We start from the raw sequence: 24,601 nt of genomic DNA on the forward strand, positions 1-24,601 counted from the left end.
AAAGTGTTTCTTCCTCCAACCTCTCTGTAAGCTGAAATTGACAAAATAAAGACCATCAAGTATGGTACCCTACCCCAGCCCATGGAACTCTCCATAGACAATATGTTCTGTCTTTATATTGATACAATATGTTCTGTCTTTATATTGATTTTCAGAAAGATAGATATGATAGTAAAAGAAAGTACAGTCAAGAAACATCTGTTTCATGCAAAATAATTTGCTATACCTTGGCAGATGCTCTGGATAGCCCTGAAATTCGCACACCTTCCCAGTCATTTACCAGAAATAAAATTAAAATCTGAGCCATAATCATCTTGTTCTGAGACATACATCTGATAGGTCCAACACAGTCTTTGTTTGTCTGTCCCTCAGTATCTATGAGTTTCTTGTAGGAAGCCATGGCTTGTGCTGGCAGAATCCGCCATTGCAAGATGGCACTGGCATCCGGTGCTCCTCCAAGTAAACAAATAAACCGCGCATGTGCCATGGTAAAAGCGCGCCAAAGTCACAGCCCATCCCAGGGCATTTTGGCTGGTAACGAGTGAGCAGCCAATCAGAGGTGAATACACCGCTCCAAGGGTATATAAGCAGTGCTTTTTCCGTGCCTGGGGTCTTCTTCCTCCATTTTGGTTTGGAATAAACATTTGCTGCGGAAGGATCCTAGTGTGTTGCCGCGTGTGTTCTTGCTGGCAAGACGATTGCATGCACGTCACAAGTGGTGCCGGAAACCAGGGAAAATTCACCATCGCCAGCGCTGTTTGAGAAGACCCTCCGCTCGCGGAGTAGATTCAGAACCGCAGGACAAAGGTAAAGCTCTGAGAGACATGTTTGGACTTGATCTATTTCGTCTCCCTCCCCAGGCAGCATTCGTTCTCTTCCTTCTGGTTTTGTGGGATGAGAAATGCCACTCGACTGTAGCGGCAGGCCAGGGAGTGCCAGACGGATTACAGGCCAGCGGGTCAGAAACAGAGCAGCATAAGCGCTTAAGTTGGAAAACTAAGAAAAAAAACAGGGTACTGAGGTGTTACAATAGCTGCCTGCTACATCTCCAATGAACGAGATGAAAAGTTACATATTGAATATGAGAGAGAGAGAAAGGGTTTTAGAAATACAGGTGTCCTCTCTCTGAGCTGTGTCAGCAAAAAAGAATGAAAAGGCTATTTCAGAGCTCTCCTAGGAACAGAAGAGAATTCGGGAGATGTCCTGAATTTCTCCGTAGCTCTTAGATGTCCTTCTTTGTTGTCTGTCCTTGGCGCGCCAATGTCCACGTGTTTGTGTTTGTCTTTTGTTTCATTTTCTAAATGTTCTGTGTTTGTTGCATGTTCAAAAGAAAAGATCTTTAAAACTGCTTGATCCAACTCTCGGGCTAGTTTAACTTTGTTTCAAAGGCAGTCTAAATTTACACAGCAGAGGCTGATAAGCTACCCTACATCTGTAGCTAAGAGTTGAGCTGAGCTGAAAAAGCCTTTCCAGGAATTGATTGTTGACATAAGCTGCTTTTAAAAGAGACCAGTAGTTTTTTGGGTTTAATAAGGAAGCTAAGAGTTGTTTTGTCCTAGAAAAAATCTCTGGGACAAGGTGCTTTTCTCTTGAAATTACAGCTAGAAAAGGCAACAAATTTTGTTTGGTCTAAGTATATAAGATGCATAGCCACTTCATTGTTGTTTCTAATTGGTTTTAAAAGTATAAAAATGTTCTACATGTCTTGGTTATAGATTATTGGCTTAAATTATTGGGCGTGATTAGAAATTTACAACTTTGGTGACAGAAAGTTAGTTTAAAATGGTAACTCAGGGTTAGAGTCATTCAGAAACCAGATGTATAAAAAATAAGATTTAAAAACAGTATCACTTCAATGGGATTAAAAGCTGCTTCATACACTCATATATAATAATTGGCAGCAAAACTTTGTAACATAAAGGTAATCTACTTGGTCTTGATTTTAGAGAAAATAGCTTGTTTAAATTGGTTTTGCTTTTGCTTCTCAAAATTAATGGTTATACTCTAATGTTACAAAAGAAATTTAAAAATTTAGTTAAACTGTCAGTAATCCATTGGCTACAGTTGGCAGTTCAATTGTGAGTTTGGAATTCTTTGACTCATCCATGTTTATGGTTCAGAAGAGGATAGAGCAGAGTTGGCTATTTTGTCAGGAGATTACTTGATTTGGAGCTCAGATTGGAGTGGTACTAGTAAAAATCATAGTGCCATGATGAATGCTCAGACAGGCACGTAGACTGGGATCTTAACATGCTTGTAGGAGAAGGTCAGTGTGATGTTAATCAGGTTGAACTGCCTACACAGCTCTCAAACCATACAAGCAAAGACAGACTTAGATACATTCGTCTTTGCGATGAAATTGCACCCTCATACAATCAGGGTCTGGCCATAGCTTGCACAGAACCATAAAGATAAAAGATGTTTTAAATGTGGAAATTTAGATAGTTTTTAAAGTGACTGTCCCAGGAACAAAGGCTTGAGCAACAGTCAGGTGACCAAGGTTACACGACAAACTTGTCCTTGGTGCAGGAAGGATAATCTTTGGGCCAGGCCTCAGGATATAGGCCAGATTAAAAACATTTACATTTAAATTAAGGCTATACACAGAGTGGGCGAGGCAGGAGCTTGGATTTCAGACATTCCTTTTGTCCTGACCTGCCCCTAGAAGGGTGTTTTCTAAAATTTGTTTATTGCCTTGTTTGTTCCTTAAGGAGGTGTCAGCCTCAGACTCAAAAGAAATTCAAAACAGCTTATGGGCCAGGAGTTAGAGATAATGAAAAGTTAAACATTTAAATCTCTCAGTGTATATTATTCATTGTATATTTTGTTAGCTGATCTCTCTAAAGGAGTTTTTCTGTACGCCTTTGCCCCTATACAATGAGCTTTAAATTTTAGAGTGCTTATCACTCCAGAAAAGATTAAAAGACAATATCTTTTCAGTATTTGGGAACTTAGTTATATCTTAAGCAGATTGTGGCACAGAAAATTCTAATAAGAATGGATAATTGAGGCTAGAGAGATGGTTCCGCCGTTAAAGGCTAGACTCACAACTAAAAATATTAGAGTTCAATTCCCAGCAACCACATGGTGGCTCACAACCAGTTGTAGTGGGATCTAGTGCCATCTTCTGGCTTGCAGGTGTACATACAAAAAATGGTTTACTTTTAATGATTCTCAAAAGTTGTTAACAGATATTAATTGGCTAAAACCTCATCTTCAGCTTACCATAGGAGAACGTAAACCTCTATTTAATATTCTCAAGGGAGATGCAAGTCCTAATTCCCCTTCACAATTAACTGATGAAGAAGGAACAGCTTTTAGCACTTTTTACCCTCAATATTTTAAATCTGGACAGTCAGGGCCATTCGGCTGCTGACCGTCACTGTTTAGAGCCTGACAGGCCAAAAGAGATGGTCAAATGGAAGGACATCTTGACCGGACAATGGAAAGGCCCGTATCCTATTTTAATAAAAGCCAGGGGAGCAGTTTGTGTTTTTCCACAGGAAGAAGACAACCCGTTTTGGCTACCAGAGCGACTGACGCGACGACTCACGATATTAGAAGATGACATCCAGGTGGACCCTCCAAACTCTGATGACAGCCCTCGTGCTGATCCAAGGGATACAGGTTCCTAGTATATCAGGGGAACAATGATGGACCATATTATCTGCCTTCCCAAAACCCATACCAGTCAGACATAACGTAGCTAATCTGTCCAGGAAATTGTTTCAATATCTTGCAGGAAATTGGTCAGAAAACTTTGATGAGACACTCAAAAACTGAGAGCGGCTGTGGTGGCCATCAACTTGACGTGCTTGCATCTTTCCCTGACTGAGGGACTCTCCTCCTGGATCTCTTCAGCTTTCTTCTTTTTTTTTAAAGTGGGTGGAAGTAGGCCTGTTTGGTACACCCTATGTTGCAGATTAGTGTTCATGCTTTGGTTGGTTTGCAAACTCAGAGCTCAACAAAATCGTGACAAGGCTATTATTGCCCAGGCACTTGTGGCCATAGAACTAGGGGCTTCCCCTGCAGTGTGGCTATCACTGCTTCGAAAATAAGTAGTCTCCCCCTCACTAGTGCTGGTGCTAAATGTTAGGCCGTCAGCCGTTGCACCCCAAAGGATTTGCCCATTGCACTGGGTCGGTGAGGAGTCTTGGCCTGGCTGGTCCTTGTCTGTGTAGCTGTGGTACCTGAATTTGAGGCAAACAGCCCTTGCACCCCTAGGAGGTGACTCCATTGCACAAGGATGGGTGTTTGTATCTCTTTCTGTTTCCCTTAGCCCTTGCACCCAGAGGACTTGTTTCCATTGCACCTGGTAGGGTAAGGGAGACCGTCTTAAACTATTAGTCCTTGATCCCTTATTCCCCCAAGATGGAATTTGCTTGATCGGGCTTGAGTTTGAGTCATGATTGGTACCACGCTAGACAGGCCAAGGACAGCCAGATGGACAGCTCCATCATTTCGTCTCCAGGCCAGCTGCCATTGGTCCCAACGACAGGAATAGGTTGATGCCATATGCCAGAGGTACACCATGAGTTGTGAGTTTACCCCATGACGGGCATTGCGAGTGGCCACAACCTGGGGCACACATTCTGAGAATGCCAGGTGTGGGTGCGCGACCCTCGTAGCCTAAGACAGAGAGCTCACCATTCTTTGGTGCTGGCTATGGAAGAACGTCAGCTAGCCTAAGACACGGGACATTGACCAGTGCCTGTTTAACAAAACAAAAGGAAATAGCCAGTAGACAGATTCCTCAGCCGCTGTACCCCAAGGGCTTTTGGTGAAGACACCCTATGAAGCCTCAAACATATCTGTACACAGTCCCTGCCCACTAAGGTGTTCGTTCCATGGATAGTAGGTCTGGTAAGTCAATGACAGAGCGGACGGATAAGCCTCGGCCACCTAAGACAGGGCAGCCCTGGGTGGGGAGGCTGACCCCGTGACGGGTAAGAGTTTGAGCACCGCCCTCCAAAGAGACTCAGACCCACCGTGAGACCCCCAAATATGGGAGTTACAAAACCTTCCCAGGGATCTCAACTACCACGCTCTGTAATAAAACAAAAAAGGGGGAGATGTAGGAAGCCTCGGCTTGTGCTGGCAGAATCCGCCATTGCAAGATGGCACTGGCATCCGGTGCTCCTCCAAGTAAACAAGTAAACCGCGCATGTGCCATGGTAAAAGCGCGCCAAAGTCACAGCCCATCCCAGGGCGTTTTGGCGGGTAACGAGTGAGCAGCCAATCAGAGGTGAATACACCGCTCCAAGGGTATATAAGCAGTGCTTTTTCCTGGCCTGGGGTCTTCTTCCTGCATTTTGGTTTGGAATAAACATTTGCTGCGTAAGGATCCTAGTGTGTTGCCATGTGTTTTCCTTGCTGGCAAGGTGGGCGCGCGTCAGAGAAGTAGTACATTCTAGAAGGACCAGCTCTTCCCTGGATCAGAGTACAGAGCCACAGAGTACCTAACAGATCAACTAAGATAGTCAGATAGGTCGGCCGAAGGCATCTTTACAGATTAGATTAAAGCAAGGGCTATCTCACTAATATTGAACATGGCCTGTCTTTATTGTTCATAGTTCTTCAGCACAGACATTGCTATTTCATCGGCCATGGACTTTGTGGTGGTTGATCATCGGCCATGGACTTTGTGGAGGTTGATCTTCATTGTTGATTTGATGGGATTTAGACTCATCCTAGAAAGAAACCTCTGAACATGGATGTGTGTGTGAAAGATTTTCTAGATTAGGGTGATTGTGGAGGATGACCCACCCTATGTGTGAGAGGCACCTTTCTGTGGGCTAGAGACCATGACTGAATGAAAAGGAGAACAGGGGTCTGACCAGCATCACCTATCACTCTGTTTCCTCACCAGGCACTGTATGACCAGTGGCCTCACACCCCAGCTCTCTGGCCCCTACTATACTAGACTCAAAGTATAGTCAAAATAAATCCAAGTTGCTTTTGTTGGGTGTCTTTGCCCTGTATTTGTTGCAGAATCAGGACAAAGTACCCACTACAAACCTGAAATTCATATCGTCCATTGTCACAATAAAAACACAAGAGTGTGGGTGCGTAGGGATGCCATCAAATCTCGGAATTTCTAGAACATGCCAATGTGAAGACCACCTAAGAAGATCCTCTGGAGAATGGCAATCAAGCTGCTACCCAGCTGTGCTCACTCCTCTGCTTGTCTATCATCTGGAAAAGAACATCATAAAAGATACATAGTATCTCACGCTGCAGATGTATCCAGTGGCCACTACACCAGCTTTGTAGTGAATTTAGTGCTTTGCCGGAAGCAGCTGGCTCCAACTATCCATACAACAGCAGATGTGGAGCCTGGGATGGTTTTTTCTGACCTGACCCGCGGGTCCATTATTCGTGGGAGTCGAGGGGGACCTCACCTGTAAAGGAACACGGGCGAGAGAAAGGATGAGACCAAGCCACGGGTGAGAGAAAGGATGAGACCAAGCAAATGGAGACTTGTCAAGGTCTGCTTTAATGTGGAAGCGGCTTACAAGATATACTCTAGGCAAAGGAGGAAGGGGAACAAGGAACAGGGTGGGGACTCTATCAACTCTCTATAAGGTCAGCTATCCGGCTGAGCATTCTGCGGTTTTTCCTGGAATGTCCCGGGGCAACGGTTCTTTACGAACAGGAAATTCTTTCTTAGCTGAAGGTCAGATTCTCACAAAAGAGGCAGTTTGTCATAAATGTAATTCATTACAAGCAACTCTTGTTAGCTGGGATGGTGGTCAAGGGTCCCCAACATCTCCCCCTTTCCTGTACAATGAGAAGAGGGGTGGTCTAGCAAGTCCCTGTCTTAGGCTAGTGATTGTGCCGCACGTCCGTCTCCCAGGGAGGGGTGAGCCCCCTGTCTTAGGCTGTGTGGGCTGCTCCAGTCCCCAGCACTCCTTTTCAGCTGCATTGGGTGTTGCCTCTGGGGAATGGACCCTACACTTTCCCCGTCATCGTGGTGACTCACTGCCTCTCCCTGGGGTTGCCACAGAACAAGGCAATCACCTACTCCTGTCATCGGGAACGTTGCTTTCAGACCTGAGACTCTATAGGAGGCGATGAAGTCTCAAGGGTGATGGGGGTGGTGGTGGAAGGAGTGACATCTTGGTAATCCTCTGGGGCCGGACAGGTGTAGTCTTCAAGGTCTCTATCGACCAGGTGATGGTAATGGATCAAAACCGACTTCCAGGTTGCAGTATCTATCTGTTCTTTGACAAGATTCGTAAGTTTTTGGAAAACCCAAGGTCCAAAAGTTATAACCAGCAGAAGTCCCACCAGGGGTCCCAGCAAGGGAAGGAGGTAGGGAAGAAACCCGTTCCACATTGTCCACATGGGATTTTCAAAAAGCTCTCGTTGTCTCTTCTCTAGCTCTTCCTGATGTTTTCTAATCCTATCCCTAACAATACCTGACTTATTAGCATAAAAGCAACATTTTTCCTGTAGGGCTAGGCAAATTCCTCCTTTATCAGCTGTCAAAAGATCTAAGCCCCGGCAATTTTGTAAAACCACTTCAGCTAGGGAATCTATCTGATCCTGAATGTCCTTAATGGATACAAACATCATGTTAACATCAGAAATAAGTTGTTGAGAAAGCTTTTTATAGGAATCAATGGCTACATCTAACCCTGCGGTTCCAGTGGCCAGAGCACTGGAGATCCCTAATCCCACCAGCAAAGGAATAAACTGAAGGGCTCTTTTAGTCCTTGGTACCCAAGTATCATAGCTAGGGAGGGGAACTGGGGAGTCCCTGGAGAGGATATCAATGTCCAGGGCCAAAAGGGCAATTGCACAAAGCCCTGTCCAATTAGCAGGCAAAAATGGGTAGGCCATATTATCACCACACACAAAAACTCGGCCTGTAGATAAACAGCCAAAAGAGGATAAATTAAAAATATATGAACAATTGGTAAAGAAAGCAACACCGAGATCAACATCATAGGAATTATTTTGCATGGAACTCCAAACACACAGGGAATATTCAAAACTAGTGGGCTGAACTTTTAAGGGTTGGGGGGAACTACAATTTTCAAGCGAGGGTTGTATCAAACGGGTTTCATTAAGCAAAGGAAAGGCAAGTGGCCAGGAGCTTCCCAGGCCTAAGCACAGCCAGCAATCATTGGCTAACCGGGGGTTGGTAGAATTAAGCAGGGACAGGGTGGCCGTAAGAACATCCATGGTCTGAGGATCTAAATCTACTCCTTTGGGATGGACCTTTAGTAACGGGTTATATTCTAACTTAGGGAGCAGAGACTCTGCTTGTTGTTGAATAATTGTCTGAACTCTGTCCTCCCTAACCTGATCCGTAGGTCCGCCGTCATCAGAAACGTGAATGGGTGCATTGCAGGGCCAACAAGCCTGTTTGCCCACAGGTGCCTGGCAGGAGGCCTGTGCATACTTATTAGACCCCCCAAGACAATTAAACACACAAGTATCGGAGGTCCAATCATCCCCAAAGGAACCACTAAAGGTACGAGTGAGTATAGCGGTAAAATACTTCTTTCCCCCTCTAAAACACTCAGTGACTTGGGAATAGCAGCTGGAGTGCATCTCTTGGACCATGACACAATCGGCAGGACACGTACCATTGGGTCCCTTGGGAATGGGTCGAGGCCTTATCAACACATGTCCAACCCTGAGTAAAGCCTCCAGTGGAAGAGGGGGAACTGGCCAGGACAACCATTTGTCCTCCACAATCTACCGTATAAGCATGACCTCCAGACAAACGGGGGGGGGGAGGGAGGGGCTTTTTAAGATTCCTGAGGCAGTGTTGGCAAGGCTTGCCGTATACGCCAGTCAGAAGGGTCAGGCGGTCGACAGGTTGATCAAAACCAGTCAGGGTCATTCTCCAAAAGGTCGCAGACAGTGCCATCCACAAGGGCAGTCTCGGCAACATCTTCCTGAAAAAGAGCATAAGGGTTTTTCTCAGGAGCCACCCTGGGTGGGGTTAAAGGGCTTAATCAGGCAACCAGGCAGCCATCTGGCATTCTGTGCCTGAGAATCATAAACACAAGCATATTCTTTGCCCCAGACAAGTACTGGGTCAGGCCCCTGCCACTTATTGAACAGGGGATCCTTCCAAAGGACCTGTGCATAATCATGTTTAGTGGTAGGGTGACAAAAGCGATCGGCAGCAGATTTTTCTAAAGCATCCAAGGTAAGAAAATTCATCACAAACAGGGCATTGTTAAGCAACAATTTAGAGTTGCCCTGAAGTGGATACAGATGTCCATTTCCAGACTGCAGCTTGGAAAGCATGTTCTTAAGGGACAAATGCGTTCTTTCTACTATGCCCTAGCCTTGGGGGTTATAAGGGATACCGGTAACATGTTGTATGCTCAGCTGGGAGCAGAATTGTTTAAACCCTGAGCTGGTGTATCCAGGGCCATTGTCTGTCTTAATGGTCCTGGGCTTCCCCATTGTGGCAAGACAAGAAAGAACATGAGAAACAACATGTCTAGTGGCTTCTCCTGATTGAGCAGTAACATGAACAAAGCCACTATATGTATCCACAGAGACATGCAGATACTTTAGCTTCCCAAAGGGTGAATAATGTGTGACATCCATCTGCCAAAGTTCTCCTGGCACTAGGCCTCGAGGATTGACCCCCAAATGGGGCTTGGGTAGATGGGTTAGGCATTCCTTGCAGGACTTCACTATCTGTCGAACCTGTTCTCTAGTGATTCTAAACATTAGGCGGAGAGTGTTAGAATTTAAATGATGAAGGGAGTGTGCCAAGCGGGCCTCCACTAAGGGGTCTGTGCTCACCACCATCATCAGGAGGGTAGCTTGATCGACCTGTTCATTCCCCTGGACCAAGGGACCCAGGAGGTTGGAATGGGCGTGAATGTGGCCAATAAAAAAAGGTTCTCTTCTACAAAGAATCAAGTCCTGTAATTGGGAGAACAGCACTGCAGCTGTGGAGGATGGTTGTATAAAAGGCACTGTTTCCAACACTTTTACAGCAGAGACAACATAGGCACTGTCTGTGTAAACATTAAACGGTTCTTTGGCTAGGATAGTGAAGGCCTCTATTACAGCTCTCAATTCCACCAGCTGGGCTGAAGAAAATTCAGTCTTAAAGCTTTCAACTTTACCATTGATGCTATAGGCTGCTTGCCCCGTCGAGGAGCCATCAACAAAAACCAGGGCATCCCCCACAAGGGGTTTCACCCTTGTCCTCCTGGGAAACACCAGGGGGGTGGAATGAAAAAATTGTAGCAACCTGTTTCCTGGATAATGGTTTTCCAATTTTCCTTGAAAGGTAGCACACATGATGGCCCATTCATCATCAAACTGCATAAGCCATTGGATCTGGGCCTTACTATAGGGGACCACTATGGTCTCGGTTTCTCTGCAAAATATCCTAAGGGAATTAATTCTCCCCATGCTCACAAGTCGGCATACTAGGAAGGGGTAGGTGACAAGAACCTTGGATGGGGTGGCAGGTAAGTGGACCCAAAATAAAGGGTGCTCTTGCCACAACAAGCCCGTAAGAGTAAAGGTTGTAGAAAAAACTAAAAGCCAAAAGGGTTTATGAGGATCAAAATACCCCACAAATTGTTGATCAATTGCCCTTTCTACTTTAACTAGGGCCGTTTTGGCATCCTCGTCCATAGAACGAGGGGAAGCGGGGTCGAGATCACCTTGAAGGATCTTAAAAATGGGCTTCAAATCACCTGTGGTAAGTTTCAAGTAGGGAGGAAGCCAATTAATATCACCCAATAATTTTTGAAAATCATTAAGAGTATGTAGGGATGATGATCAAATCTGTACCTTCTGGGACTTTATAATCTGAGGAAATAATTCAAAACCTAAAAATAGTAAAGGGGAAACAACCTGAATTTTTTCTGGTGCAATTGAAAACCCCCTTTCTTTAAGGGAAGCAATCAGTTCTTGGGCAACAGTCTGTACCTTCAGTGCATCCCCTCCTGCGACCAAAGTATCATCTGTATAGTGAATAATGTACACCTCTGGATGATTCAAGTGAAGGGGGTCAATTGTCTGGGCTACATATTTTTGACAAAGGGTGGGACTATTAGCCATTCCTTGTGGCAGTACCCGCCATTGAAATCGAGGACATGGATCCACCTGATTAGGAATAGGTGTTAGAATTCGAGCGCGGTTTGGACAGACAACACAAAAGCCGATCCAGTTCCAAGGGAAGGGGTTTATTTGGGGAAGAGAGTGGGAGAGAGGAGCGAGAAGATGACGAGTGAAGAGAAGAGGAAGAGAGAGAGGTTGGGGTGGTCCCAACTATTTAAGTGGGTGATGATGTGTGTAACTTCCCAGGTGTAGGTGAGCCAGGTAGGTGAATTCTGGGAGTGGTTGTCCCAGCAACGTAGGAGTCGCTGGCCCCTGAATATGGCATCACCGGGTTCAGACTTATACTAACAATAGGTATACTAGAAGCAAACCGGGGACAATCATCTGGATGTAGGGGGATCGAAAAAAAACAATGTTTTAAATCAATAACCGATTTTGTAAATCCTTCAGGGATAGCAACAGGGGAGGGCAGCCCAGGCTGTAGGGGTCCCATGGGCTGCATGGTCTTATTTTCCGCCCTGAGGTCTTGAAGTAACCTCCATTGTCCCCCTTTCTTCTCAATAACAAAAATGGGGGTATTCCAAGGTGAGGTGGAGGGTTCAAGGTGATCGGCCGCCAGTTGCCCCTGCACCAGCTCTAGGGCGGCCGTAACCCTTTTCTGTGGGAGGGGCCACTGATCAATCCAGACAGGGGAGTCCGATTTCCAAATAATTTTACCAGCCTGGAGTGCAGGGGGGTCAGTGGCCCTCAGAAAAAATGTCCTTGTTCATCAAAACCCAGGCCCCAGTGTCCCTTCCTGGGAGTGGCCTGCAGCGGGGCAGCCATTCCCTGATCTGTCTTCCCCAATCCCTTTCCTGGTAAGTAGTGCATTTCCAGCGTTTGTTCAGTGACAGCATCACTGGGGCTGCACATAGAAAAACCTCATCTGGGAGAGATGACCGGCAGACCTGGCACAACAAAAGGCTGGATCTGGCCTGAATTGCCCTCTTTATCTTTCCAGATTAACAGCCTTGAACTCTGAAGTGTATTTTGAGACTGGTCTATCCCTTAGAGGTGTGTGAGGGAAAGATGTAAGGGCCAGCTGGGGGACCAATGTTGGTGGCAGATCACTGTGGAGTCTGCCCCAGAGTCCAGAATGCCACTAAAGGCCTTGCCCTCTATATGTAGAACCAAGGTGGATCTGTTCTTAGATATGGGTTGAACCCAGTACGCATCGGAGGAACCGGGGGAAGAAGGCCCCTGGCGAGGTCCCCTAGCCTGAAAGTTACCAGTAAGGGGTAAGGGAAGGGCCTGTGCAAGGCGTTGGCCAGCAGTAATAGTAACCAGGCCTCGAGGGGCAAAGATTAAAAGCTTTATCTCTCCCTGGTAATCACTATCCAGGAGGGATGGATGTACCTGAAGGTCACCGAGAGTGGAAGAGGCACGGCCCAGAATTAAAAAATAAAAATTCTCAGGGAGTGGACCAAAAACGCCTGTTGGAATAACAGTGACCCCTGCCTCAGGTGTTAATATTGTATCAGCGGAGGCACACAAGTCCAATCCTGCGCTGCCTGGGATGGCACAACAGAAAGAGGAGGCTGACCTGTCGGCTGACTGGACCCCATAGCCAGCTGGAAGGGAATGGGTCAGGGGCCCCAGGGTTGGGCCCGTTGGCCATTTCCCGAAAGGGGTTGGCCATCAATAGTGGTTTGAGAACAACATTCATTGGCCCAGTGACGTCCTCTTCTACACCATGGGCATGGAGTAGGGGGCCTCGGTCGAGCCAAGGTCCCTCCCACCTGAGGGCGGCCAGGGTGTTCGTTCGGATATCGCCTTGCAAAATGTCCGGGCTGACCGAATTTGACACACAACGGACCAGTAGGGGCGCTCGAGCCACTAGGGCTCTGGATGGCGGCTCCGATGGCCAAGGAGACTGCTTTGGACATTTGATGTGTAAAAAGGTCAGCATCATTACACAGGCGGATCATGGCATGTAAGTCAAGATTTTTGGTGTGGCCTTTGAGGACAGCATGGCAAGCCGAGTTTGCATTTTCATAAGCAAGCTGCTTAACTATTTTACTTTTGATTTTCCCCCGGTCTCAAAACATGCTCTGCAGCCTCTTGTAGGCGGGCAACAAATTGTGAAAATGGCTCCTGAGGGGTCTGAATGACCCGACTAATAGGAGTAACAACAGACCCTTTGGTGGGAATGGCCCTCCAGGCCCCAAGGGCCGCCTTGGCAGTCTGAGGCAGTGTGGGACTGCGTAAGGGTATCCTGGATCATGGTGGAGCAGGTGTCTAGAACCCCGAGATTCTACATGAGAACTGGCAGGAGTTCAACGCCCCCCAGAACCCAGGATTCTGAAAAAGCGGTCACAGTCTCCATAGAATTACTACTTAGGCCAGGCTATAGGCCTCAGGCCCTAGGGATTTACATTCTAATGAAGGCCAGAGGGCAGAGAAAATTAAACATGCCTGCCCCAGATCCTCCCCCTTTCTCCCTCTCTATATAACTTGGGACTGCCCTGAGTTTTGGGGGGATACGCCTAGATCCATCTATTATCCGCCATGACAATAAACCTTTTTGGAACCAAGGAATTCCTCTTGTTATTGGGGCCTGTCGCCGCCAAGGCCCCCAGGCCACTGGAACCATAGGGAACCATAGGATTTTCCCCCGAATGTGGGACCCGCCACGGTGGTGGAAGCCCCTCGGGGCTTGTGCAGCTGTGGCGGCCTTCTTAAATTTTCCCCACAAGGCAGGACACTGGGAGGCAGTTTGCACTGTCTGTCCTCTGAGGCAAACTTCCCCTGACCGCAAATCTTATCTGCAATCCACTGCTCAGTCGACCAGCGGGAACAGTTGCGGGCAGCAAGGGAATCTCCTCAGTCGAGAAATTCTGCCTTCCAGCTCAAGAACTCTCCTCTACCTAACACAGATTGAACTACTCAGAGCCACTCGCCAGGCAAAAGGTATCCACCCATGGCAAGCCCTTCCAGAATGGCCAGTGTGAAAGGTGCAGTATGGCCATAATTTTTAACAGCGGAGTGAAACTCTTTAACCGCTTTAAACTTGAGTTTCTTATACTGAGACCGTGTCCTTTGTCTACTTTGATTAGTATCCTCTTCCCCGGAGCCCTCCTCGGCCTCATCTTCATTTTCAGTCTGTTCATTTTCTGAGTCCTGTCCTGGGTCTGTCTCCTCCACTGACCTTCCCTCAGGCCCCTCAGTGGTAGAGGAGTAGGCCAGGGGGCCCCCCTGAGCATCTTCCTGGCTTCCCTGGGATCAGGTTAATACAGGGAAAGCTAGCGTTTTAAGGGCTTTGGCTTTATGTATTCTGCAGGAGGAGGAGGTCGTCCCTCTGGTCTTATGGGGACGGGAAAAGACAATCCCCAACTCCGACTGTAATGAGGAGGCCTCTAAAGCCAGGTCGGAAAGTTCCTTTTGAAGGGTCAGAACATCTCAAAGACCCTTAATTTGGGATTGTAGTTGGGACTTCATTTTAAGTAAAGGGTCTATTAAAGGGGGAGTGAGGGCCATTGGCATTTCTGGATTATAGGGCAGGTGCCAGGGGCCCGATCGGCTTACTACAAAGGCCCTGGGGAGATCCCACTCATGGTACCTAGTGGCCTCTTCTTCTAATGTAGTTGTGTAAGGACCCACGGAAAGGACCCCCAACTCAAGTCCCGATGAGCGCGCACCCAAGGAGACATGAGAGACTGACTTGATGCAAAATAGCAAAAGGCAGTTTACTAACAAGGGCCCTTGGATCGAAACTCATCCCACGCAAGGGAGAGAATTTTGATGAAGACCCCAGAAAGTTTAGAACTTTTATAGGGGGAGGCACAAGGGGGAAGGGAAAAGCAGGAAATTCTGGCGCGGTTACATATGATTGGATATTTCAAACATCAGCACTTTGCGTAAGCAATCATTTTGACAGGCTGGATGGCCCACTATTTTTGACCATGAAACCTCAGACCTTCTAAGATAAACACCAGGTGGCCCATTACTCACTTGGGCATGTTTAGACTGGTCAAGATATGCCTTTGGTTGTGTCTACATTTCTGGTCGCCTCGTCCCTAGAGGGGCTTGATATTTTTATTATGGCTATTCTCAGCAAGCTCAGCAAGCCGTCCGGCGGTCCTTGCCAAGTTGTTTTTAATTTTTACTCTTACAGTTGCATCCCCTGGATCTAAGGGTTCTAGGAATCTGAGATTTGGATGAAGAGGGGCCCCTTTTTTGGTCTCTCACTTTGATTCTCAAGGCCATCAACCTTTTTATTGTGGTCCTTGGCAGGGGGTCTAATTTCTAAGCCTTGAATTTCTGAATCTTTTGAGGAGTGGATATCTGTAGATGAAGGGACTGAACCCCCAGGGTCATCCATCTCGATGATGACCGAGGAACACTTGGAGCCCGCACGAGAGGGAGGCCATGACTTAGATAACTTCTCTACACAATCTTGAGCAACTGCCAGGAGGCAGGTTTGATCGCCGCTCCCGTGCTGGGCCTCAATTATATCTCTTACTAGGCCCCAATAAAAGAACATAACTTCAGGGACTGATTCTGATCCATTTTTAATAATCAACTCATTGAGTGCTCTACCACTTTCTGCCAAGTCAGGGGATATATCTCCCACCTTTTATAAACCAAGGTCATTTCTCATCAAAAAAACAAAAAAATTTTACTAAATCCTTCTTTTTTACCCTGACTCCCCTCTCTCTGAGTGAGGCCTTAAGGCCTTTAATAAATTTCTCTTTCTTAGACAATAATTGGCCCATGTTAATGGAACAGCTATGACTTAACTCACCTTTGGGCTCCCATGGACAATGGGGGTCTTCAGAGACTCAATAATGGTGTTTGGCCGACTTCACTTCTGTTGACGCCATCTGATGATGGTCCATACCTCATGCCCTACTTTGAGCACCACCTGACCCGACCCATGGGTCCAGTTATTCCTGGGAGTCGAGGGGGACCTCACCTGCAAAGGAACACGGGCGAGAGAAAGGACGAGACCAAACAAATGGAGACTTGTCAAGGTCTGCTTTAATGTGGAAGCAGTTTACAAGATAAACTCTAGGCAAAGGAGGAAGGGGAACAAGGAACAGGGTGGGGACTCTATCAACTATCAATAAGGTCAGCCATCAGGCTGAGCATTCTGCAGTTTTTCCCGGAATGTCCCGGGGCAACGGTTCTTTACGAACAGGAAATTCTTTCTTAGCTGAAGGTCAGGTTCTCACAAAAGAGGCAGTTTCTCATAAAGGTAATTCATTGAAAGCAACTTTTGTTAGCTGGGATGTTGGTCCAGGGCCCCCAACATTTTTCTATTGCATTCCCCGACCTTTTCTGCAGATATTAGACAGTAGCAAGTCTTGAAATGAAAGCACAAATTAAAATAGTGTGGCACGCGTGCAATCGTCTCACCAGCAAGAACACACACGGCAACACACTAGGATCCTTCCGCAGCAAACGTTTATTCCAATGTAAAGAGGAAGACCCCGGGCCCGGAAAAGGCACTGCTTATATACCCTTGGAGTGGCGTGTTCATTTCTGATTGGTTGCTTACTTGTTGCCCCCCAAAACGCCCCGGGATGGGCTTTGACTTTGGCGCACTTTTACCATAGCACATGCGCAGTTTACTTGTTTACTTGGAGGAGCACCGGATGCCAGTGCCATCTTATAATGGCGAATTCTGTCAGCACAAGCCGAGGCTTCCTACATCTCCCCCTTTTTTGTTTTATTACAGAGGGTGGTAGTTGAGATCCCTGGGAAGGTTTTGTAACTCCCATATTTGGGGATCTCACGGTGGGTCTGAGTCTCTCTGGAGGGCGGTGCTCAAACTCTTACCCGTCACGGGGTCAGCCTCCCCACCCAGGGCTGCCCTGTCTTAGGTGGCCGAGGCTTATCCGTCCGCTCTGTCATTGACTTAGCAGACCTACTACCCATGGAACGAACACCTTAGTGGGCAGGGACTGTGTACAGATATGTTTGAGGCTTCATAGGGTGTCTTCACCAAAAGCCCTTGGGGTACAGCGGCTGAGGAATCTGTCTACTGGCTATTTCCTTTTGTTTTGTTAAACAGGCACTGGTCAATGTCCCGTGTCTTAGGCTAGCTGACGTTTCTCCACGCCCAGCAACAATAGGGCTAACACCGAGGAAGGGCGAGCCACCCTGTCTTAGGCTACGAGGGATATACCCGCGCCCTGGTCATTGCCACTCGCTAATCCCGTCATGGGGTTGGTTTGCCATCAATTCCCCAGTTGTCTTCAGGGTGTATATCTGGCATGTGGCATCAGCCTATTTCCCATTGTTGGGACCAATGACAGCTGTCCTGAGTCTCTCAATAAACAGTGATGGTGTAAGGTAACGGGCAATGACACTTCTCCCTGTGCAATGGAGCTCAGCTCCTAGGGGTGCAACGACTGTCGGCCCAACATTTAGCACCACCACTAGTGAGGGGGAGACTACTTATTTTCGAAGCAGTGATAGCCACACTGCAGGGGAAGCCCCTAGTTCTATGGCCACAAGCGCCTGGGCAATAATAGCCTTGTCACGATTTTGTTGAGCTCTGAGTTTGCAAACCAACCAAAGCATGAACACTAATCCGCAACATAGGGCGTACCAAACAGGGCTACTCCCACCCACTTAAAAAAAAAGAAGAAAGCTGAAGAGATCCAGGAGGCAAGTCCCTCAGTCAGGGACAGATCCACGCGCGTCAAGTTGATGGCCACCACAGCCGCTCTCAATTTTTGAGTGTCTCATCAAAGTTTTCTGACCAATTTCCTGCAAGATATTGAAACAATTTCCTGGACAGATTAGCTACATTATGTCTGACTGGTATGGGTTTTGGAAAGGCAGATAATATGGCCCATCATTGTTTCCCTGATATACTAGGAACCTGTATCCTTTGGATCAGCACGAGGGCTGTCATCAGAGTTTGGAGGGTCCGCCTGGGTGTCATCTTCTAATATCGTGAGTCGTCACGTCAGTCGCTCTGGTAGCCAAAACAGGTTGTCTTCTTCCTGCAGAAAAACACAAACTGCTCCCCTAGCTCTTATTAAAATAGGATTGGGGCCTTTCCATTGTCCGGTCAAGACATCTTTCCATTTGACCATCTCTTTTGGCCTATCAGGCTCTAAGCAGTGACGGTCAGCAGCCAAATGGCCCTGACTTTCCAGATTTTAAAAATTGAGGGAAAACCTTTTTTCCTTTAACTATTAATTTAAGATTAGGTCTCTTGTTATTAATAAGACTTAATACACAGAGGACCCAAGGCCATCTTGTCTATCTCTCTCAACAAATTTGGAAGGAAGGACCCAAAACAAGTTGAGGAATTCTTTTTTCAGCAGGTAGTTACAATGCCATGGAGGGAAGCAAGCTAATTTTTAATTCCTCCAGCATAATCATTATCTCTAACTCTTGGCCCATAAGCTGTTTTGAATTTCTTTTGAGTCTGAGGCTGACACCTCCCTAAGGAACAAACAAGGCAATAAAGAAATTCTAGAAAACACCCTTCTAGAGGCAGGTCAGGACAAAAGGAATATCTGAAATACAAGCTTCTGCCGCACCCACTCTGTACAAAGTCTTGATTCAAATGTAAATGTTTTTAATCTTGGCCTATATCCTGAGGCCTGGCCCAAGGATTATCCTTCCTGCACCAAGGACAAGTTTCAGTCAAGTAACCTTGGTCACCTGACTGTTGTTCAAGCCTTTGTTCCTGGGACAGTCATTTTAAAAACTATCTAAATTTCCACATTTAAAACATCTTTTATCTTTATGGTTCTGTGGAAGCTATGGCCAGACCCTGATGAATCAAAAAATCCCAAACTCAAGATTAGAACTGCCAACTGTAGCCAATGGAATACTGGCAGTTTAACTAACTTTTTAAATTTCTTTTGTAACATTAGAGTATAACCATAATTTTGAGAAGCAAAACCAGAAGCAATGTAAACAATCTATTTTTTCTAAAATCAACACCAAGTAGATTACCTTTATGTTACAAAGTTTTGCTGCCAATTCTTATATATGAATGCATGAAGCAGTTTTTAATACCTCATTGAAGAGATACTGTTTTAAAATCTTATTTTTATACGTCTGGTTTCTGAATGAGTCTAACCCTGAGTTAGTTTTATGCCAACTTTCTGTTACCAAAGTTGTAAATTTCTAATCATGCCCAATAATTTAAGCCAATAGTCTATAACCAAGACATGTAGAATGTTTTTATACTTTTAAAACCAATCAGAAACAACAATGAAATGGCTATGCATCTTATATATTTAGACCAAACAAAATTTGTTGTCTTTTCTAGCTGTAATTTCAAGAGAAAAGCACCTTGTCACAGAGATTTTTCTAGGACAAAACAACTCTTAGCTTCCTTATAAAACCCAAAAAGCTTCTGGTCTCTTTTAAAAGCAGCTTATGTCAACAATCAATTCTTGGAAAGGCTTTTTCAGCTCAGCTCAACTCTTAGCTACAGGCAACCTATCTGTGCACATTAAGACTGTCTTTAAAGCAAAGTTAAACTAGACCAAAGGTTGTATCAAGCAGTTTTAACGATCTTTTCTTTTGAACATGTAACAAACACAGAACATTTAGACAATGAAACAAAAGACAAACACAAACACGTGGACATTGGCGCACCAAGGACAGACAACAAAGAAGGACATCTAAGAGCTAAATAAAGAGAAATTCAGGACGTCTCCCGAATTTTCTTCTGTTCCTAGGAGAGCTCTGAAATAGCCTTTTCATTCCTTTTTGCTGACACAGCTCAGAGAGAGGACAACTGTTTTTCTAAAACCTTTTCTCTCTCTCTCATATTCAAGATGTAACTTTTTTTTCATCTCAGCAGGCAGCTATTGTAACACCTCAGTACCCTGCTTTCTAGTTTTCCAATTCCTTCTAACCCTGCTCTTTCCACCTGAAGCAGCTTTTAGGCTGCTGGCAATGTCTGTTTAGAATTCTCCTGACCTATGTTTCGCTGTCACCTCCTAGGCAAAATTGGCACCGGGTCAATACCTCATTCACCTAGACTGTATCCCCCGAAACACACTTCTTGCAAACAAGCCCCCAAATAACCATCACTAGCGCTATTATTCGATTTCGTGGCGACGGCCGTTCATCTGAATGGTATCTTTCCTCCTCATAGCAGACTGTCTCTTCTTCCAAATCCTCCCATTCAGAGGAAGTTAGCTCCTCCGTCTCAGAGCCACCAAGCCCCGAGACCTCCAGTTCCTTTACCGGATAAAGAGATTTTCTTTTGGAGGCTTCTCTTTCCTTCATGTTTAACTCACCCAAGGGCGTGCTTTCCCTTACCTCTCGCTTCCGCGGACTGAGTGTCCTGGGAAGGGTTTGTTTACTTAGGCATGCCTTCTGAGCTTCCTTTTTTCCCTGAACTCTTAAGCGCTTCTTTCCCTCTGTTTCTGACATGTGGCCCTGTAATTCGTCTAGCACTCCCTGGCCCGCTGCTACAGTCAAGCGGCTTTTCTCATCCTACAAATCAGAAGGAAGAGAACGAGCACTGCCTGGGGAGGGAGACGAAATAGATCAAGGCCAAAGATGCCTCTCAGAGCTTTACCTTTGTCCTGCGGTTCTGAACCTTTCCCGTAAATGGGGGTCTTCTCAGTGCCGGCGATGGTGAATTTTCCCGGGTTTCGGCACCACTTGTGGCATGCGTGCAATCGTCTCGCCAGCAAGAACACACGTGGCAACACACTAGGATCCTTCCGCAGCAAACGTTTATTCCAATGTAAAGAGGAAGACCCCGGGCCCGGAAAAGGCACTGCTTATATACCCTTGGAGTGGCGTGTTGATTTCTGATTGGCTGCTTACTCGTTGCCCGCCAAAACGCCCCGGGATGGGCTTTGACTTTGGCGCACTTTTACCATAGCACATGCGCAGTTTACTTGTTTACTTGGAGGAGCACCGGATGCCAGTGCCATCTTATAATGGCGAATTCTGTCAGCACAAGCCGCAGCTTCCTACAAAATAGAATGTGAATTCTTAAATAGATGAGGAAATTAGCCAATTATCTGCACATCTTTTAATCTCTCCCTAAGCTGCAACTGTGCAATAAAACTTACTTTTCTGAATTCTAGGCATCTGCAACATATGTAAATTTCATTAAAGTTATGAGATGAATTGCCGTGTTGTGAGTAATTACTTTTATTTTAACTATAGGACTTGGAGAGGCTGTTAATATTAGCACAGTCTAGAGTTACTTTAAAAAGTAGCATCTGTTCCTAGCTTGAAATATTATCAAAGTGTGGATGATCATTGATAATACTCTGTGTACACACATGTGTGTGCACATGCAAGCACATGAGTGTGCACTGCCAACTTTGCATACAAATCCATGAAACTTGACTTTTTTACAAAAATGTGAGCATACCATAAGTGCTCTTACATCACAGCTCAAAAGAAAAGCAATGCAAATGGCTTTCTACAATATTTTTTCAAATTTTAAAACAACCTGTAAGAGAAAAGTGTAAAGCCTCCCTGTGATAACATGGTAACATATAAAGCAAAACTTAGCTTGCCATCTTTGTGTCGCTGAAGAGAAATGAAGATAATATCACGGTTACAATTCTGTTGAGAGCTGGACCAATCAAGGCTTTCTCAGACAAAGAGAACCTGGTTCTGTGACCTTGTGCAGGCTTTCCTTCATGAGGAGCCTGGAGCTATCAATCCCAAGACTGCTCTATGTTTGGTCTGTCACGTTCTTGAGATAGCATGTGTCCCCTTGTATAGCACTGCTTGGTTGACCTCCCAATCACGTCATCTCATTGCATGATAGTTTCTGCCAACTTCATCCATTGACATTCTCTACTTCATAAATCTGCTTGACATTCAACAAAGCTTGTGCGAGACCTCCATCCCTCAGCTTCATCTTCTCTGCCTTCTATCTTCTGTGTCTTCCTCACCCCCTGGTCTATTTTGGGGACCCCTGGTCCACTCTCAGGCTCCATATTCAAGAACCAGTCATTGAAGAATACCAGCTGATCCAGGTCACAATTCTTTAACCAATACATTCAGAATTGGATTTTATTAATCTGTAAAGAAAACTAAAGTTTTCAGTTGTATCTATAAACTATTGTAGCAAGCAACATAGTCCAAGACTCAGGAAGACAAAGGCCTTGTGTTCTATCACACAGCTTCTAATTTTTATGTGTGCTTTTATGTGGAAGTAAGCTTGGATAGGAAGAAGTGAACCAGAAAGGAGCCCATGAAAGAGAGTAATAGAACGTAGCATGTGGACAAGGCATTGGAAAAGAAAATACTGGAGACTGAAGGCTATGGATGGGCAGGCTGAGGAGATGGGGAAAGGGAGCAAGAAAGGAGGACCAGCCACAGCAATGTCTGATAATTATATACAGCATTTTCTCTGTACAGAGGGTTGGGATATAACCCATTATAAGCTGAGAATTGACTTTATATGCAGAGGCTAAATTATGTCCCCTGAAACTAAAATCTCATTAGCAGCTTAGGCTGGGGTGAGCCCTCCTATGCTTTCGCCTTATAGTGTTGCTAACCTATATCTTTGCCTTGAATTTCAGCTCATCTTCTGGACACCAGCAATGACCTTAAAATTAACCCACTAGAACTTAATTTTGCTTATCCTAGCACATGGGCCAAATTCTAACTTCCCATTAATCTCCGAAATACCAATTCTGGGAAGAACTGCCCCCTCTCGACCTAATCTTTGGGTTATCCATATTACTATGCAGACCTGACCTACTACATTTTATTTATTTAAAAGGACTGGTTTTCTTGGAACACTAAACACAAACACAACTATAACATGGAACTTTCAAAGCATGACTCTAACGTGCTGCCTTTAGGTAATATACGTCGAACATCTCTCAGGATTGGTGCTATATTTATGTGTGGCTTAAGGACCAGTATATTAGGACACAGTCAGAAATGATGCTGGTTTAGTAAATTTAGCAATTGCAGGTCCTTCTCTAAGACCCATGACCTTAGTAGCCCTGGGGATTCGATTAGGTTTCCAGCACAGATTTTTCTTCTTTGAGTGGGCCTTAAATCCAATCAGAACACTATTAGTTACTACCAAGATATGAGTGCAGCACTGCAGACAGATGCTGAATATGAACACATACAAAATCTAGCAAGCCTGGCAATTGTTTGGAAAGTTAAAACTAATTGCATTATTAAGCCTAGGTTCCTTCCTAATCAGAATATGGACCAAGGCACACTCAAGAGTGACAAAATGTTTCCTCTCTGTTCATTTTTATGGCACAATTGTTACAACAATTCTAATGAGTTATAGGTATTTGGCTTATTTTGATTTTTCGAGTCAGAGTCTTCAGTATGTTACCTACACTTGCTTGGACTCACATTCCGAGCACCTGTCTCTCAGGTCCTGGGATTACAGGTGTGGGCACTATACTCATTCCTTTTCTTGTAACCAGTGACCAAATATCTGACCAAGCAACTTCAGGAGGAAGAATTTCCTTTGGTTTGAGAGTCCACGGTCCACCATGGTGAAAATCCGTGTCTGTGAGGGTATTTGGCTGGAACTACACACTGCGCCTTGTCAAGCCTTCTGGGAAGGAAGAGCTGAGTTTAAAAAGCCAGGCACTATGGCAGGTTCTATCACCCCACACACAGACATGCAATCACTAAGCATTCCCCCTCTATCCCTTTTCTTCCAGTAGTTGTACGTGACCAACGAGGTACCAGCTTCCAACTTGGCACCAGAGAAGTTGGCCAGTGAATACTGCTATTTACTCCAGTCAAGCTCCCTGCTGGGAGTCCATCCCAACTTGGAATAGGTCAGGCATCCTCCATGTCACGGTTCAGTTGGCCAGACCATGGAGGTGAAGCAGCTCCTGGAGTTTGGAAGTAGTCTATACAGAGCCATGTCTTCAGGACTTAGAAGAAGTCAACATTTCCAAGGATGGACAGGAAAGATCTGGGGCTTTGCTACCACAAAGGCATTCATCCTGCCTGGTTACACACGACCCAGACTTTTGTCCTTGGCCAGCTCCCAACACACTACAGCAATTGTCAGTAATTAGCCCGGGGTGAACACGCAGTGGTAGCAATCAACTGTCATGGGGCAAGTTAATAATAAGTACCTCTATTATGCACATGTTGATCAGGATGTGTAAGGTCAAAAAAGTCTCTACTGGATTCTTGTTAAAGGCCTGATATTCTTTCCACCTGTTTTAAAGTTATCTTAATGGGAAAAACAAATATCCCAACTCTCTTGAATTAGTCTTCTTAAAAGCCAAAGACAACAGACAAATCGATGTGCTGTAAGCACAAGAAAGCACATAAGCACATGCAGTTACTGTTGCATGCGTGCTGAATCAAAACAAATTGGCACGCACAAAAGGCAGAGTGGCCCCTCATAGTCTTTGATGCTGACTCCTTCTGCTCAATTTGTCTATCATTCTGGGGATTCACATCCTCTTTCAAGAATTGAAACATTTCACAGCTCATCCAAGATTCCACTTCCCCATGCCTCTTGATCTGTCATTCTTGACAATTCAAGATAAAAGTCTTTCTTGTTTTCCAGATCTTTACACTGACCCATGACTGCCTCCAG

The sequence above is a fragment of the Grammomys surdaster genome, unplaced genomic scaffold, assembly GCF_004785775.1.
Source record: "Grammomys surdaster isolate TR1022 unplaced genomic scaffold, NIH_TR_1.0 233, whole genome shotgun sequence".
Classification (NCBI taxonomy): Eukaryota; Metazoa; Chordata; class Mammalia; order Rodentia; family Muridae; genus Grammomys; species Grammomys surdaster.